This window comes from Stegodyphus dumicola, chromosome 5 (assembly GCF_044657685.1).
Source record: "Stegodyphus dumicola isolate Sdum_Otavi_A_Nest chromosome 5, ASM4465768v1".
NCBI classification, from domain to species: domain Eukaryota; kingdom Metazoa; phylum Arthropoda; class Arachnida; order Araneae; family Eresidae; genus Stegodyphus; species Stegodyphus dumicola.
This window is the reverse complement of record NC_140772.1, coordinates 113,767,665-113,784,887: the sequence shown is the minus strand read 5'-3', so window position 1 is coordinate 113,784,887 and position 17,223 is coordinate 113,767,665. Positions and strand designations below refer to the sequence as shown.

Here is a 17,223-nt window from a genome sequence, read left to right as displayed (position 1 = left end):
TCCTGAATGATAAATTGAATAAGAAATCAGATTTGAGAACGGTCAGTTATACAGCTTAGAAATATGAACGATTTACTGGTCATGAGTTTATATCATCTCAGAGAAACCATCTGAAACCGCATAACGTTCATAACGTTCATACTTTAAAAATTTTGGCATTATGTGGAGGTCAACATCATATTAGGTCACTAGTCATAATTATTTGCTTCTTTAGTTAGTAAGAGTACATAATTTATTACACTAAGCAAAAGAAAGCTATCTCGTGCATGGAATACAATTGGTGTTGTTGACTGCTGTTATACTTGACGAAAGCTACGAAAAACCTATGTTATCAGTATGCTCCATCATAAAGAATCGTAGGCACGGCGAAGTACACAGCATGCCATTAAAATTGTTTTCATGAAAGAAAAGTTACAATAGAATGAAATTTAGACTGCAGATATATTATACTGTAAAGGTGAAACTTCATATAATTCCAAGTTACGGAAAGTTCAGAAGTCAGTACTCCAAGCATTCGTCGCTGGGAGAGATAGCGCTTACTGCTGGGTACGGAGCGAACAAGTTTTGGGTCACATTTACAAGTATTGCAGATTCTGTTAATTGTGCGCCAGCGTTCATTCCTTACACTGGTTGAGGGATATTGTAGTGCCAATCTCTCTTCAACTATTAATCAGACGTTTTCAGTTGCTAAGAGATATGGACTGTGTGACAAGACAATGTAGGCATATTATTCTTTGAAATGTGAGACGACAGAAAACTTGAGGATAAGGCACAGGCGTAGACAGAGGTAATGTAACGGTGTCTCTTAAGAGCACAGGATACGGGATTACAGGTCAACGGAGTGTGTATCCGCTGATGTCCAAGCTGTTAAACTTATGTCCAAGCTTCCAGTGTTCAGACTTCTTAGTGCCACTATTCAAAGATATGACCATCACGTTACTGTAAGAAAAAGCGTGACTCATCAGTAACCACGACGTTTACGTTATTAATTAGTCCGCGTACGTTGCTGAATGTCCCATTATAGGCATTGATTTCTGTTTAAGATTAAAAGAAGTTGGTCGCCTTGCTGACAATATGTGGTTTTTTTTAGATGTCGACGCACCGAATTTGCGGATAATTAGTGTTGTGCAACACACTACGTTTTTTGTAGTCAGAGTTAGTGATTTGGCAGGATAATCACTAAATGCAATGTGGACAAGATCTCCCTCGTTTCGAGCATTAGAGAGTGGGGTACATTGCGATTTTTAACATAGCTCTATATGATCCATCTGGACCCATTGACTGTAAATTGTAGTAATAGTTATTGAATCTCAATTCAAAGCGAGACGCGCATAAAATTCAATAGTAAAAGCATAAAACAACATATTTTTAGAATTTCCGATAGAATGTTGATTGTTGCCACGGGTTTTCCTATATTTTTTCAGTCTTCTCTCATTCAGGGCCCCTGTAGCCCAACAACAGTCTTTTCTCAGATCTCATAACAATATTTAGTTTTCTTAGTAAGCTATCTTACACAACATTTTTCTGTCCTTTTTTTATTAACTTTATTTATTAAACATCATTTCCTCTATAAGTAAACCACATAGAATTCAATAGCAACATCACAAAATATTTGAAAACAGCCGATTCTTAGAATTCTCTATGAAATGTCAAGTGTTACCATAAGTAAATCAAAATTAGGTACTTTTTCATTTTGCCGGCGAAAACGATAAAGTCGCCAAAAATGGTACAACCGATGTCAAACGGAATATCCTCTCTGGTAACATTTTACGTCTCATTTTGAAAACAAGTCGCAGCCATTTCTTATCAGATTGATTGTTTCTCTCAATGCTGGCATGCAATTACATAGAATTTTTGCCAGATAGTTCAATTTTATGCCTAAAGGCCATTCGCGGTAATTAAGTCAATTAGAATGCAATCACACCGCTCATCCGAAGGCTAAAATATAGGAAAAGCAAAGTCAAGGGTTAAATTCATCAATTCTAATGAGAATTCACTAGGGAAGTAAAGCACTGCAGTTTTACATAACTTCTGATAATCTATTCGTAAAATTTGAAATAATTCTTGCATTTAAACTTGTATTGCAAATTAAAATTTAACTTCAAATTATTGTAGATAATTACTGAGACAATTAGATTTTTGTAGCGTAGTTTACGTGAAATGAGATCACTTGGGGTCACGTGATATGAAACGGCGAATCAGTATGTTGTGCCATGAAAGCATAGTAAATTCTCATATTAATGTCTTTTTACAAATTTATTGTCTTATTATTTATTGTCTTTTTACAAAATTTTAAACGGTATTAAAATGTTTATGCCTTCAAAATAAAAATTTCTGAGAACTAACATTTGCTAACATTGCTTTTATGTTTTACTGTGTGTTGTCACCAATAAAGTCTGCTTGGCGAGATTTGCGCAGGCGAAACGGAAAAGTACTCAAAGTTATTTGAAGCAAAATCTAAAAATTAAAATATCTTCTACAATTTTCAGTGTTTTTTTTTAATATATTTTTTACGCCTTCTTAGCATACCTTCGTGATGTAGTCTTAAAATGCTCATTAAAAACAATTACAATTATTTATATTTTTCAAATTCAGTGTCATATATATATATATATAAATCAAATTTATATATGTATATTTGTGTGTGATAAAAACAAACTTAGAAGTAATGGCGAGTATAATTTTGATGGCGCAGAAGTGTTGATGCATAATAATTAAGAGATTGGAGGGGAAGGCAGATTAAATCTTCATTTTTTATTTCAGCAAACATGTTGTGGCCACAATTAAGTTGGCACATTAATTGTGCCTATTCCAAGAAATTTGCATTTTGGATAAATTTTCAGTAATAAAGAAGGAGCAGACAGGCTGCAGTGCAACTAAACAAAAGCGTAGAGAGCAAGTGCGTAATGTTCAGGGTAAAATCTTCAATTTAGACTGAGTTAGTTTTAGTTCTCAATGCATTTTGATTATATAGTTAATATTGCTGTAAAATTATTATTGGTTGTCTGAGTTTTAGTTCCATTTACATCATCAGAATTATTTGAGTCATATGACATGGATTAATATAGAAATGACGCAGTGCAGAGAGATGTTACTAGTTTTAGACTTGAGAAGGGAAATTTACGTTATTAATTTTATCTTTTACATAGTCTTTATTTTTCTTATATATATATATATATATATATATATATAAAATCAAACCTATTTCTGCTTTATAGGTGACCATAAGAAAAAATTACAAGTTTTAATCTGAAGCCTTATCTGAACGAAAATGTTGCAAGAAAAATCATAATATGTAAATTTCCATTTACCTGTTTTTGTTTTGTAAAACATGTTCAAACCAATTCTAATATATAATTTAATTATAATATTTTTCTAAAACATTAATAATTAATATTAATAGTAGTCATTTGTTGCTTAATCTGCGTTTTTCAAAAAGCATAACTTGAAATTTGAATACACGTAGAAAATTTTATTTAAAACTGCCCGGTAGCACATGTGATTTTTTCCCTTCTTTTAACCATTTGTTTTAGTATATAAATAGCTTTATTTAGTTAATATAGGGCTATTTTAATTAATTTTATATTTAAGAAGAGTTTAATGTTTGTTGCAGCTCGATGTGTATTAATGCTACTGTCAGGAAATTAATCCTTTTAATTCTGTTTTCTCTTTCTGTTCGTGTCTGTCAGAAATAATTTCCATTTTTCTGAAAAGGCATAGGAAAATTGGCTGATAATAATTTATAAAAAAAACTGCTGAGCTGAGCTAAAAAAGTAAGGAAAAAAGAAAACCCTGTGTGAGATTTTATCGTGGGTTCTCAGGGTATTAACAGTACATGATGTAAGCAATTCATGAATCATGCGTACGGAGTACAGAATAATATTTCACTGGCAATAAGAAGAAATAAAACAGATGTAATTCCCTTAATGCTAATAATATAATGTTCCTTCTCATTTACAGAGTAACATACATAAGCCTTCTTCATGGCATCCTCTTATTGTGGTGTCTGTTCTGACCTTATAGCATAGCAAAGAGACGACCTCCTTCCTAAAAGAATCCTGAAGCCTTCCCCTTAAAATGATTTGATTGCGTCTTTCAGTGGCCTGTCAAACATTTCTGAAACAAAGGAAAAAAATTCTAATAATCATAACATTTTCGAGCTTACTAATTTTAGTTAAAATTATTTCAACATAAATTTATTAATCTTAATCATTAAAAAGTTCTAACATTCAGCTAACCTAAATCTTTAAAATTATCTTAAACACTTAATAATGCAAATCAACATTAATACGTTATCAAACCATGGCTGAATATTAATTACATCCCATAAATTTCGAAAAATTTCAAAGTCTGGCATTTTAGCTCTTAAAACTATTCAAATGAAATAACGAAAATGTTCATAACGTTTCAAAAGTTATTGACTTTCAGTCATATTTTAGTCGCTGGAAAATATAATCATGTCATTAAGTCACGTCATCAATGTAAGATTCAACATAACCTTTATGTCATAGTCTTCTGGAAAACTACGACGGCACTAACAAAAAAACTACAAAAGCATAATGTCCTCGGTGTGTCAGATAAGAAGTCAAACTCGAAGATAAGATGTTATTCATGGTTTAGTCGTATTTACCAGTATCATTTAATAACCGCGAAAGTAAAACAGGAGGTAAAAAACACAGCAGAAGTGCTAAATACAATTCTAGATGTAACCTTTGCTAAACATGAGGTGCGAATAGACTAAGATTATAATACTTGAAAAAAAAAGGCATAAATTTAATGGGAAAAGTTAGAACATAACTGAGATTTCCATGCTTCTACGGATCATGAAGTGCGTAACATCATCAATGCCCTAGCAAATAAAAACGTGCAAGGTCCTAAAGGGTTATATAATATCATGATTAAAGTGATCCACAGAGTTATTTCCAAAATTATACAGAGTCTACTTGCGAATGGGTCACTTTTCGAAAGGCATGAAATTAGCCGAAATAACCCTGTTTCACAAGCAGAGAAAAGATCCCTTTCATGTTGGGTCACCCGAGAGAGTCGGAATTGTAGCACACAGTGCACTTACAATACACCCCATTCTAAAAGAAAATTCTGTTAATCAGGAATATTGGGTATATGAACGCACATCGAAAGCATTAAAGCTCAAGTAAATAACAAATAAATAACGCATGAAAACAAGTTTATACAATGAGTGTACTCCACAGAATCTTCTATGTTCATGTAGTGAACCTTGTATATATATATATGTTATGAAGCTTCTATATTTACGTAGGCCTTGTATTCCTTAAATCTTGATTATTCACAATAATTAACTCCGCCCATTTTCACGCTCAGCTTTTCGATCTGCCAAAATGACGATAAACTGGAAGACATTTACTTAAATGGCAAGTCAGTGGTCATCCGTGCTGGTACACGAAAAATTTCGGGTATTATATTTCAACGAAAGTATCGATTTTGACCGCTTTGGAATTCGTTACGAGCAGAAAAAGACGTCTGTATATATGTACGCACACTGCGGGGGGGGGGGGTAAGAGACAGTTCTATATGTCCCGTTCTACATGAAGGGTTATATATTGACGAAATTCAACTTGTGTTTTTCATGTCTAGAAATTAGGATATGTATTAAATTTATATATAGCATTGTTTCAATATAGGCATTTCGACACAAAATCGGACTTTTTCTGAAATGACATGCCAATGGTTTTCCATATTTCGATTCTACTACTCAAGTTATGCCAAAACTGCCATGTTTTGTAAAACTCGCACGAGTAATTTTTTTTAAAAATTAGCTCTCAAAATTTTAACTCCTTAGTGTTAATTGAGTTTGATATATATTTACTAATATCGCTTTTTTATTAAACTTACTTGATTCCTTCTTCAGGAATTCGAAATTTATGCTTAATCAGAATATAATTCTCACATTTTTTATGACTTTTTTTAAAATAATTATTATAAATTTTTCGAAAAATTGTTTTTGTATAATAACTTATAAAATTTTTAACATTGTTTTAAAGTACATGTATTTTTAAGCATATTTGGGAAAAAAATCAGAGTTTTTTTATTCAAAATTTCCAAAGATATATGTGAATTTACATTTTGACACGTTTTAAAATTTGGCGTATTTAATACTATAAGTGATAATAACAAAAATGTGGTTTACTCACTTTGTTAAGATTATTTGAAAGAATGAACAACGAACCTTTCTTCCTTTCGTGCATAAATGAAAAAAACAAATTAAAGTAACTAAGTTACTATAAATTAAGAATTCCACCAAGTGATTTATTCTTGGCGCAAACTTAAAAAAAAAAAAAAAAAAAAAAAAAAAATCTGAAATGTTTCAGATTTTAAATTACGTCCAAAGGGGCGTTTTTTAACATTTTGTGTGTTACCTTTCTTTATTAAATATCATGTTCCTCGCACTTAAACCATAAGATCCAGTGCAACAGCAATATCGCAAAATAGTTTTAAAACGAGCGTATTTATAGAATTTCCGATACAGAGACTCACGCGCTGGAGATAAAAATGTTTTTTTCTGCACAACGTTGCCATTGCTCGCTTTCAAATCCTTGAGTTTGTTAATCAAAAATTCGTCAAAGTTTTAAAAAATAGGAAATCGATCATAAAACAAATTTCAAATTTGGTCTTCCACATGCTCATATTCGTTGGAGGATTACGTTATTCAAAATTCGATGACTCTATGTACCGTTGTTTTATCACAATACGAGAAATATACATACATTTATGCAGATTTTTCATTATTTAATTTCTTCAAATATAATGCAGGACTCTAACATTTTGTGGCAGCAGTTTGAAAAGTGAACCGACATTTATGAGTCCGACGCAAAATGCCAAAACGAAACTAATAGTCCTTCGGGATTCAAATCCCTTTGGACAAAAAACAAAAAAAAAAAAAAAAAAAAATATGGCAAGATAAATTGTTAAATTTCTCCATACATTTCTCACCAACAATTACAAAATTTTGGTGCATAATTTGAGTCGTAGAATCAAAATATGGAAAAACATTGGCATGTCATTTCAGAAAAAGTCCGATTTTGTATCAAAATACCTATATTACAACAATGGTTATATATAAATTTAATACTTATCCTAAGTTGCGCTTTCCATACATGAAAAACGCAACTTGAATTTCGTCAATCGACCCAGTAGACCGGAAGATACAGAATTTTTTGCGCAGTGTACGTACGTATGTATGTATCCCGTATAACTCAAAAACAGATTACCATAGAGCGTTGGAATTTTGTACATGGGACTGCTATAACATTTATTTGTGCACCTCCATCTTTTGTTGAAATCGGCAGCACCAAATATACACACATATATATATATATACACCAAATATACACATATATATATATATATACACCATATATATATATATATATATATATATGTGTGTGTGTGTGTATGTATATATATATATATATACATATATATATATATATATATATGTTGTATGATCTTAAATTCATTTAGTGCGAAAACAAGTTACTACTACTTGCGCAATTGCTGCAAAGTTAGTTAATAATTTATTTCTGAAACAATATTGATTAATTGATTATATTATCTCCTAAGTTTAAATAATAAAAGTAGAATTATTTTAAAAGAGTGAATCCATACTGGTAAGTTATATTTTGAAAGATGTTTTGAAGTAACGTGAAAGCAAAAATGTTAATAATGTTTTAGCGGGGACTGGAATTAAATCATCATGAAGAACGAAATTTCAATTGCAAAAGGAAAATTTAAAAACGTGTAATCATTGTCATTGATCGGAAATTAGTTGACTTTTCAAGGGGAACAAACCAACTCCCGTTCAATGAACAATAATTAATAAAAATACGTAAATACGAAGGTGTTTCGTCTTTACTCGAGTTATAAGGTAAAGCCAAACCGGCAATTCTAGTCAAGCCAAATATTTCCACGAATAGAAGGGATTACGAATCAATGCTGATACTCAAAGAACTTATTCTTGTGAAGCATTTTAGCCAATTCAATTTGGAGTAAAAAGCAATTTCAGTAGAGAAATCCGAAAAAACTCGAGTAACCGTCCACGACACCCTCATGTTTATGCATTTGAGTTTTATATTATTTTAAAAATTTAAATATATATATATATATATATATATTATGTTAAAAACATTTTTCACCGGAACCACAACACAACTAAGCTACTTTTTAGCGGAAGCACTAAGAATATTCTTTTAACTTGTTTTCTAAATTTTGCAGCTCAATGCGCAAACGATCCAGACCACAAAAGTATTTTTTAGTTTGTTCTCCTTTATTTAATTATATATATATATATGTATAATATATATATATATATATATATATAATGTTGTATGATCTTAAATTCATTTAGTGCGAAAACAAGTTACTACTACTTGCGCAATTGCTGCAAAGTTAGTTAATAATAATTTATTTCCTAAACACTCCACATAATTCATCCCTCAAGAATTCCGAGTCCCAACCACTACCATAAATTACTTCACCCAAGTCTTACCGACTGATATTATTCAGAGCCCCCACTGCCGCTAAGAATTTTCGGACACCCTACACTTATGAGTCAGACACGAAGAGAACACTTTGCCAACTCCCCACTAGAAAGAATGTAAGTTACTTAATACCTTTTCTGGCCTTTATATCTTCATGTACATTAACTGTTCTTATTATATTTTTTATATTATTTTTATATTATTTTTGATTTGTTTTTACAAAGTTTGCATTATTTATCTTTTGTAATCTTCTATGTTTATTTCAACTTTACTTTAAATTCTATTTCATAATGACAATTTCCAATGTTTAATTTTTACAAATAATATAGAACTCAAATGCATAAACATGAGAGTGTCGGGGACGGTTACTCGAGTTTTTTCGGATTTCTCTACAGAAATTGCTTTTCACTCCAAATTGAATTGGCTAAAATGCTTCATGAGAATAAGTTCTTTGAGTATCAGCATTGATTCGTAATCCCTTCTATTCGCGGAAATATTTGGCTTGACTAGAATTGCCGGTTTGGCTTTACCTTATAACTCGAGTAAAGACGAAACACCTTTGTATTTACGTATTTTTATTAATTATTGTTCATTGAACGGGAGTTGGTTTGTTCCCCTTGAAAGTCAACTAATTTCCGATCAATGACAATGATTACACGTTTTTAATTTTTCCTTTTGCAATTGAAATTTCGTTCTTCATGATGATTTAATTCCAGTCCCCGTTAAAACATTATTAACATTTTTGCTTTCAAATTACTTCAAAACATCTTTCAAAATATAACTTACCAGTAGGGATTCACTCTTTTAAAATAATTCTACTTTAATTAAACTTAGGAGATAATATAATCAATTAATCAATATTGTTTAGGAAATAAATTTTATATATATATATATATATATATATACCATATTACCCCGATCAGTGAGCTCTTTTTGTTTTTCTTATGTTCTGGTAAATTGTGCATTTTTTTGCTTTAAAAGTGATTGAATTATGTTGTTCTTATATTCCGCTTAAAGTTTTTATAGCTTTAGTTGCTCTGCATGCAATAATTATAGAATTATCAACAATTTAAAAGTGGCGTCTAACATGGCGGCTACTTGTTTACATTTGAAACTCATAGTAGTATAGCAAAACTCATAGTAGTAGCAGTTAGGGCTCCAACTTCAGTGTCTTTTTGTCCAATGTAATCGAGAGTTAACTTTAAACTTTTAAGCACCGATAATTTTGTCTTTCTGCCCGTAACGAGATTACTTGTTTTTGCAAAAAATTCTAATTTTCGTTAAAATAATTTTGTTATCTGTATTTGGTGTTTTAGGTTTTTCTGAAATTTACAGTTTTTAACGACGACGTTTTGAATTTGATGTAATTCTGCTTTGCCACGGAATGAGAACTGATCTGATTGTGTGAGAGATATATCTATAATGAAATAAGATTAAATGAACTGCAATAAAAAATGTGTTTAATTTAATAGGCCTTACAAAGAAGTCATGTGGTATTCACATAAAATTTTGAAAAGTAGTAATGAATGGGTAGGAACTTTTGTAATATATGAAGAATTATAATACTAGATTATATATTTGTTTTTACTTTTATTAATAAGATTCGTGAATAAAAAAGGGTGCTTTGCCATTTTCATCAGACACTGATTACAATATTTTTTCCTCTTATATGTTGATTAAGGTTTTATTACTTTTATGATTTTTTTCGCTTGCTATTTAATCGAAGAATATTTTTTTCCCTCCTAAAATGGTCTTTGCTTCATTTCCTTAAAAACGCTTAATGGAATAATCGCATTGATAAGTCGTTACAATCTTGCTCACTAATTCTTTTTTTCCTCAGCAGACGAATAAAATTCATAGTTTTTTTTTTCTCCCCGACCATAAACGTATGACATGACTTAACATTTTTTGCAGGAGCGTCTAAATTAATGAATTTTATTTAAAATAAGCATTAGTTGTTCACATTTAATTTTCGATGATTTTTCCATCAAAGTACGTTTCCTTAAACTAAATTATACACTTTTCTTCAATTTTCTGTCAAAAAGCTTTAATGCGTCATCAGAACAGCTTTTACGTTCTTTGGCTGGAGTTTAAATGACAAGAAATGAAAAGCATAATGAGTTAAAGCTGATAATTAGTGTTTGATTAATAACGCGTGAGTGGCAGCTTTTGTCCCATCAGAGTTAATTGGATGATAACTCAAGACATCGTTAAGTTTCAATGATATACGATGGCTTAGGGAATTCGTTTAGCTCCGGAAGATGCATTATGGCTAACAATACTGGCGTACTGAGTGCATTTTCCTTCAGTGTGAAGCGACTAAAATGAAAGGTAGTTTTAATAATGATATGGTAACTATTACTAATACATATAGTATTACGGTAGATATTTATATTAAAAATCTGATGTGTACACTACATGACTTCCTTGCACGGAATATTAAATTATACGCAATTTTTCTTGCATTTCATTTAAACTTATTAGATTGAATTAAACCTACTTCGCCGACAGGCGCATAAATCATAATAGAATAAATGCATTCTTTAAAATTCACTTTGTTTAACATAGCGACACTCTGGCGCTAGGTTTACTTAACAGTATTATATTTCATTCATATTATAACTCAGAATGCACAAAATGTATATCATTTAAAGAATTATCTAATCGTTGCCACATGTTCTATTCAAATACTATAATAAAGCTAGAACTATGTATAAAAGAAATTAAGCAAACAAAACAAAAAAGAAACAGTTTTTCATAGACGATTCAGTATTTCTAATTCAATTAATTCAGTTCTTACTTCCCGGCAAGGCAAAAATACATAAACACTCAATATCTATATTAAAAATTACGAAGTAAATCAGAAACACTTATTTCCTCGAATAAATTCTAGAATGGATTAAGCATGATTTAATTCGAAATAATAAAAGAAGGCGTTATCTTTGTTGTTGCGAAGTTAGTTTCTCTGGATTGGCCACAAATCCGCTGTTTTGCCAAGTTTAAAATGTAAACAAACATGTCCGCCATCGCAAAATTTGAAAGTTGCACTTATATGTAGAATCGGTACTTACTGTCTAGGAATATGATGTTCGTAAACTTACTTCCGATGTGGCTGTCTAGGGGCTAATAAACTAGTCCGATTTACAAATAACTTGAATATTTAATTAAACATGAATAGTTGCTACAAACTACAAAGTAATTACATACGAACATTACTTCTGTATGTAATTACATACAGAAGGAAATAGATGAGATTATTTACAAACGAAGAGAAGGAATCGCATTTTACAAGCAAACATCTTTGAATAGCGTCATCGTCCTAATGGCGGAATCGTCTGCCTTCGTCATCGAAAAAGTGAAAGATTTCCTTTCACAGCTTGTCGCGTCATCCGATTATAAATGAACGATGCCAACCCACAACTGCTCGTCCATCCTGATGGAATGCGGCCTCGCATTCTCGTAGCACCACTGTCTACATCTAGGGATCTGAAAAATAAAATTAAAAAAAAAAAAAAAAAAGAGATTTTTAGTTACTATTGATGGAAAAGTCGTCTTAAATGGTTTATTTCAGCCATCTTTTCTCATCATCTTAACATCCTCAGAAATAACGGCGTTAGCTCTTTTTAAATGCTCTTTCAGTGTTCGTTCATCTTTAACAGTCTATCTGAATACATGTATTTTACAAACACGTCTTCCTTTGATGTTGTCTGGAACAATTCATCTTCGTATTTACGTTTTCTTAAACATCATCTGAATACGTCTTCTGAATGCGTCTTTTTAGATACCGTCTGGATACGTCTTCTGAATGCGTCTTAGATATCTTCAAGATCCGTCATTCGAATGCGTCTTCTCAAAATCATCTTCTTTAAGCCGTCTTCCTTCATACATTTCATCCTTAGACATCATCTTCAGTCTTCTTAAATTAGTTCACGTCTTTAAAACAATAGTCCATTAGTTAAATCGGGAGAAATTTGTCTAGTCGGAAAAAACGTCTATAATCAGAAATCATCAAAATCGGTATTTCATTGTCAAAACCTTTTGGGTTTCTTCCTATATCTTCTGAATCTGCATTTCCGCTTCTTTGTTCTCACCTTCTTTAGTTTCTTTTGTTCCGTCGTGTCGTTTCTGTAACAAATTATGAAGTTGTGCACTGTTTATTTTAGAACCAAATTCAGATAAAAGATTTTCTTTTAATTTTTTCCATGATATTATACCTTTCAAAGACCTAATAAATACTTTAGCAGAACCAGTAAGCAATTTTTTAGCAAACACAATTTTCTGTAATTCCGATAACTTAAATAATTTAAAAGATTCTTCTAAATCACCAATGAAGGATTCAACTGGATATGTATCAGTGCCATTAAATTCAGAAACAGTTTCTAAGATATCACGAAAATGTAAGGAAATATTGCTAGGCATTATAATGTTTTCATTCACTGAGTTTTTTATGGGAGGTGATTCTGACAGAACAGACTTAATATCATCATTTCTATCAGAATCATAAACACTTTCGTGTTCAGATAACTCCTCATCGTCATCACTTTCGGATTTTAAAAGCTTACAATCACAAAGACTATTCAATATTAAATCACAGTTTTTATCAGGATTTGAGTCATAATTAAGATGTAACAAATTACACACAGAAATAAAATCATTTGCAGTAAAAGTTTTAAGTAATTTTTGTTTTGTTTCTTCAATATTAAAATCAGATGGAAAACCACAAAAGTTACGCAATCTAGCTCTATTTTTTCGATCACCCAAAGTTCCAAACACAATTTGATGTAAAAGTTTAATTGACTTAGTAGGTACTTTGACTACGTATGCACAGACGCCAAGAAAAATTCTCTTTAGAATTCATTTTAAATCAGTTTTATAACTTTTTTTGGGGAAAAGAGTCCTTTATTCTGTCCTTACTTGCGGATGTCACTTAAAAACATCATTGAATTTCATTGCATAGCGGTCAAAATCGATATTTTCGTTGAAATATGATACCCGAAATTTTTCGCGATTACAATACTTCCTTTTACTTCGTACAAGGAAGTAAAAGTAGTAATAATGTTTAAGAGATTTCTTTTATCGCATACCTCATAAGAGAGCAAAATATAATTCGTATTCGTCTTAATTTAAATTTTTGTACAGAAGGTTATTGGAATGGTAAATTATCCCTGAAACTCAAATAAATGAATCGAAATAAATAAGAATTATAATATTCAATAAATCCGAAAAAAATACAGTCTCTAATTTTTTTTTAATTTGAAATTCTTTAATGTTTTATTTTTAATGATAATAATTACACATTTTAAAATGAAAGTACATGACTCGAATATATAGCGATTTGAAAACAATGAACAATGTAACCTCAATTGGGGAGGATTTTCAGGTATATTCCCCCCTTTTGGCATTTCATTTGAGTTTAACTAAGATTTAAAACTTTAATTTGCATTCATCCTATATGCCTCATTTCATCACGTGCTAACTCAGTCCAAAGATTTGTACAGATTAAATTGGCAAGCGGCATATAATAAAAGGACGAATAAAATAAAAAACGCATGACTTATAGCAAATAGGTTTTTGTCTGCATAACGATTGCCTTGCATCCGGAAGCGGTTGCTCGATTGAGATATAAATCCGGATGGTAAGTAAATTTGGATTTTAGATTTCTGGTTGTCTCACCTTTGAGTGAGTAATACCTGTAATTCATCCAGCTGAATAACACGCCCAGCTAATTTTCTGAAAAGTCAAGGAGAATTACTTTCTTTTCTAATATTTTAATTAAATATATATGAGAGATTAAATTACAGTTAAGGTTTTACTTGCTTGTGTGTTTATTCTTGTATAGTAATTTAAGCTACAGACAATAATTCACATCATAGTTTTAAGCCATCATTGAGTGGTCACAGTGTGAATTAGGTAATTAAATTATTTATAATGATCCGTCGTGAATTATATATTAAGCATTGTGATGACATAATTATTTGAAACTGTGGAAAGGAAACTTAAAAAATAAATATCTTAATCATATAAAATTTTAAGAAATACAACTGCGTAAATGTAATGCAATACTTATTTGTTGCTTTATTGCGAAAGCTCATTCCATAACTTTTCCGGAATTGAAACTACAGGCAGGGAGCCATTACTAGTAACCTTATTTTCGGTTTCGATGGATTATCTTGAAAAAATGCCATCAGAAATGTATCCGAGCCCTTGACTTGAATAAATAGATTATGCATGACGCACCTGAAGTTTGAAACATTCCTTAACAACTCCAACTTTGTAAAAGGTCTGAACATCCAGATTTAATTGAATTGTTAGCCTAATAGACGTTAACTCAGAAGGGCTATTAATTTCGTTTCTGCATTTTGCGTTGAAAACTTTAAATGCTGGTTCATTTTTCAAATTGTTGCCACCAAATTTTATCGCTGTGTGTTATATTTAAAGAAATTAAATAATAAAGAATCTGCATAAATGTATATATGCTTCTCGCATTGTGATAAAACAACAGTACCTAGAGCCATCCAATTTTAAATAACGTAATTTTCCACCGAACAATGCTTATCTGGAAGCCCTAATTTGAAATTTGTTTTATTATCGGTTTCAGATTTTGTAACACTTCAACGAATTTTTGATTAACCAACTCAACGATTTCAAAACGAGCAATAGCAAAACTTTACGGGTAAAAAAAACTGTTATCTCCAGGGCGAGAGAATGTGCATCGAAAATTCTAAAGATATGCTCATTTTAAAATTATTATGAAATTTTGCTGTTGAACTGTATTTTATGAACATTTAATAAATTCTGTTGTTGAACTGTATTTTATGAATATTTAATAAATAAATGTAACACATAAAAGGTTAAAAAAAGTCCCGTTGGGCGTAATGTAAAACCTGAAAGCTTTCAGTTTTTTTTTAATTATATTTTATTAATTTATTTATTGTAGGCTACAGACATGTCGAAGCACTTTTTCTGACTCTAAAAGAAGTAAATTAAATTGAACTTTGAATATTTCTCTTTCTGAAATTTACAGATATATTTGATAAAATAATTGCCTGTAAAAATATAAAAAAAGAATGAAAACTGGATTTCAGAATAAATTTTATTACTGTTTTAACACCGAATTGAAATTCTACCTGTGTTAAAATTAACGGTCCTCAGACGTTTAGAATAATCAGTCAGTTCATAAATATGTTTAGCATAGATTATTTGCTATAGTAAAAAACAGTTAAACTTTCAAAGTTTATTATGCATTAAGGTGGGGAACAGTATAGATATTGATATAGTGCTAATTACTAAAAAGCGTTTTAAAATTATCCTAATGTTGCTAAGTTTTATTTCTTATTTGTAGGAAAGGATTTGTTCATATTCACTTTATCATAAATTAAAACTAAAGTAAAATGATATATAGTTGGTGCAATAACGTATCCTGTATTTTCCTAAAGGGTATGCTGCTGAACACCAAATTCTAAAAATTTGAATTTTTGACTATATGTCAAAATTACTACATGTATTCGGTTATAAATATAAGTTGCCTATAAATATTTATGTATTAACATATAGTTAAATAATAGTAACGAGTAAAGTAATGAAATTCACAAAATAAAAAATAAAAATTCATCAGATTTAAGGTCTGAAATGCTGATATAGAATATTTTTTCAGTTAAAGTTTGCGAATATAATTTAATTTCACTTTATTGATGCTTATCACAGAACAATTTATTTACAAGTATGATCAGTAAATAAATTATATTAATTCATTATTAATTCAGCCTAGGGCCAGATAAAAATTGTGTACAGCAGTTAATGGTGATATTGACAAAATCAGTTATTCAGTCTTTTAAATTTCACTTATTATGCTACGAATACTGACGGTATTTACGCATGATATAAATTTAACTGCAAGTTTATTTTCAATCTTACGAAAAAATTGAGAACAATCTGTTCAAATAATTTATAAGACTAGTGTTGATATATTTAATAAAATTTCGGATAAACTGGAATTTGAAGAAAGAAATTCTTTTGCGTTGAAGCAAGTTCGCAGATTTTGCTTCGGCTCGTAGATTAGAATCAACCTTTTTTCTTGGACGTATTATAATTTCATAATACAGGTATTGACTTCACATTTTTCAATACACATTCTTTTAGAGGGGGGGATTATTTCGTTTATATATTGCTTTTTTGTGACCTGTGATAGCGTTGTTTGATTGAAGTAAACCAAGAAATCGGTATTCCCTTACATGATAGTCATATGATTTTTAAATGAAATTTAAGAAATTCTTCTAATCAAGCAATATGAGGTATTTATGCTAAATTGGGCCTACATTTTCTGCTTTTATTTATCAATTTTATTTAATTTTAATCTGTGTAATCAGCAGGCTGATTAAAATAGCTCTTGTTCTATGACGTTTTACCTATATGAATATATCAATCGATTTAATCTTTGATTCTTTTGCTTTCATTATCGTATCCTTATAGATATTTTCATTTGCTTAATTTACTATAGATCTATTCTTTTTCTCTTCCATATGAAAAGCTCTATGTTCTAATATTACAGCCAGGACTTAATTTCTAAAATTAAAAGTGCTGGAATTCTATAAAATGCCGAAAAAATCGAGAAAAAAATAAGTAAATAAAATTATAGGTAAAGTAAGTAATAATGAAGGATTAAATAAAATATAAAGAGATATAAGTATTAATAAATAAAGTTAATAAA

The 17,223-nt window shown here is 30.3% G+C and overlaps 1 long non-coding RNA gene across 1 annotated transcript in view; it reads right to left on the bottom strand.

The window, feature by feature from the left end:
• Positions 1-17,223, bottom strand: part of LOC118200765 (uncharacterized) — a 131,965-nt gene that overhangs the window by 33,223 nt on the left and 81,519 nt on the right. The window contains exon 2 of the long non-coding RNA XR_015041202.1: positions 3,971-4,116. This is a non-coding gene — a long non-coding RNA (uncharacterized LOC118200765). The remainder of the gene's footprint in view (positions 1-3,970; positions 4,117-17,223) is intronic.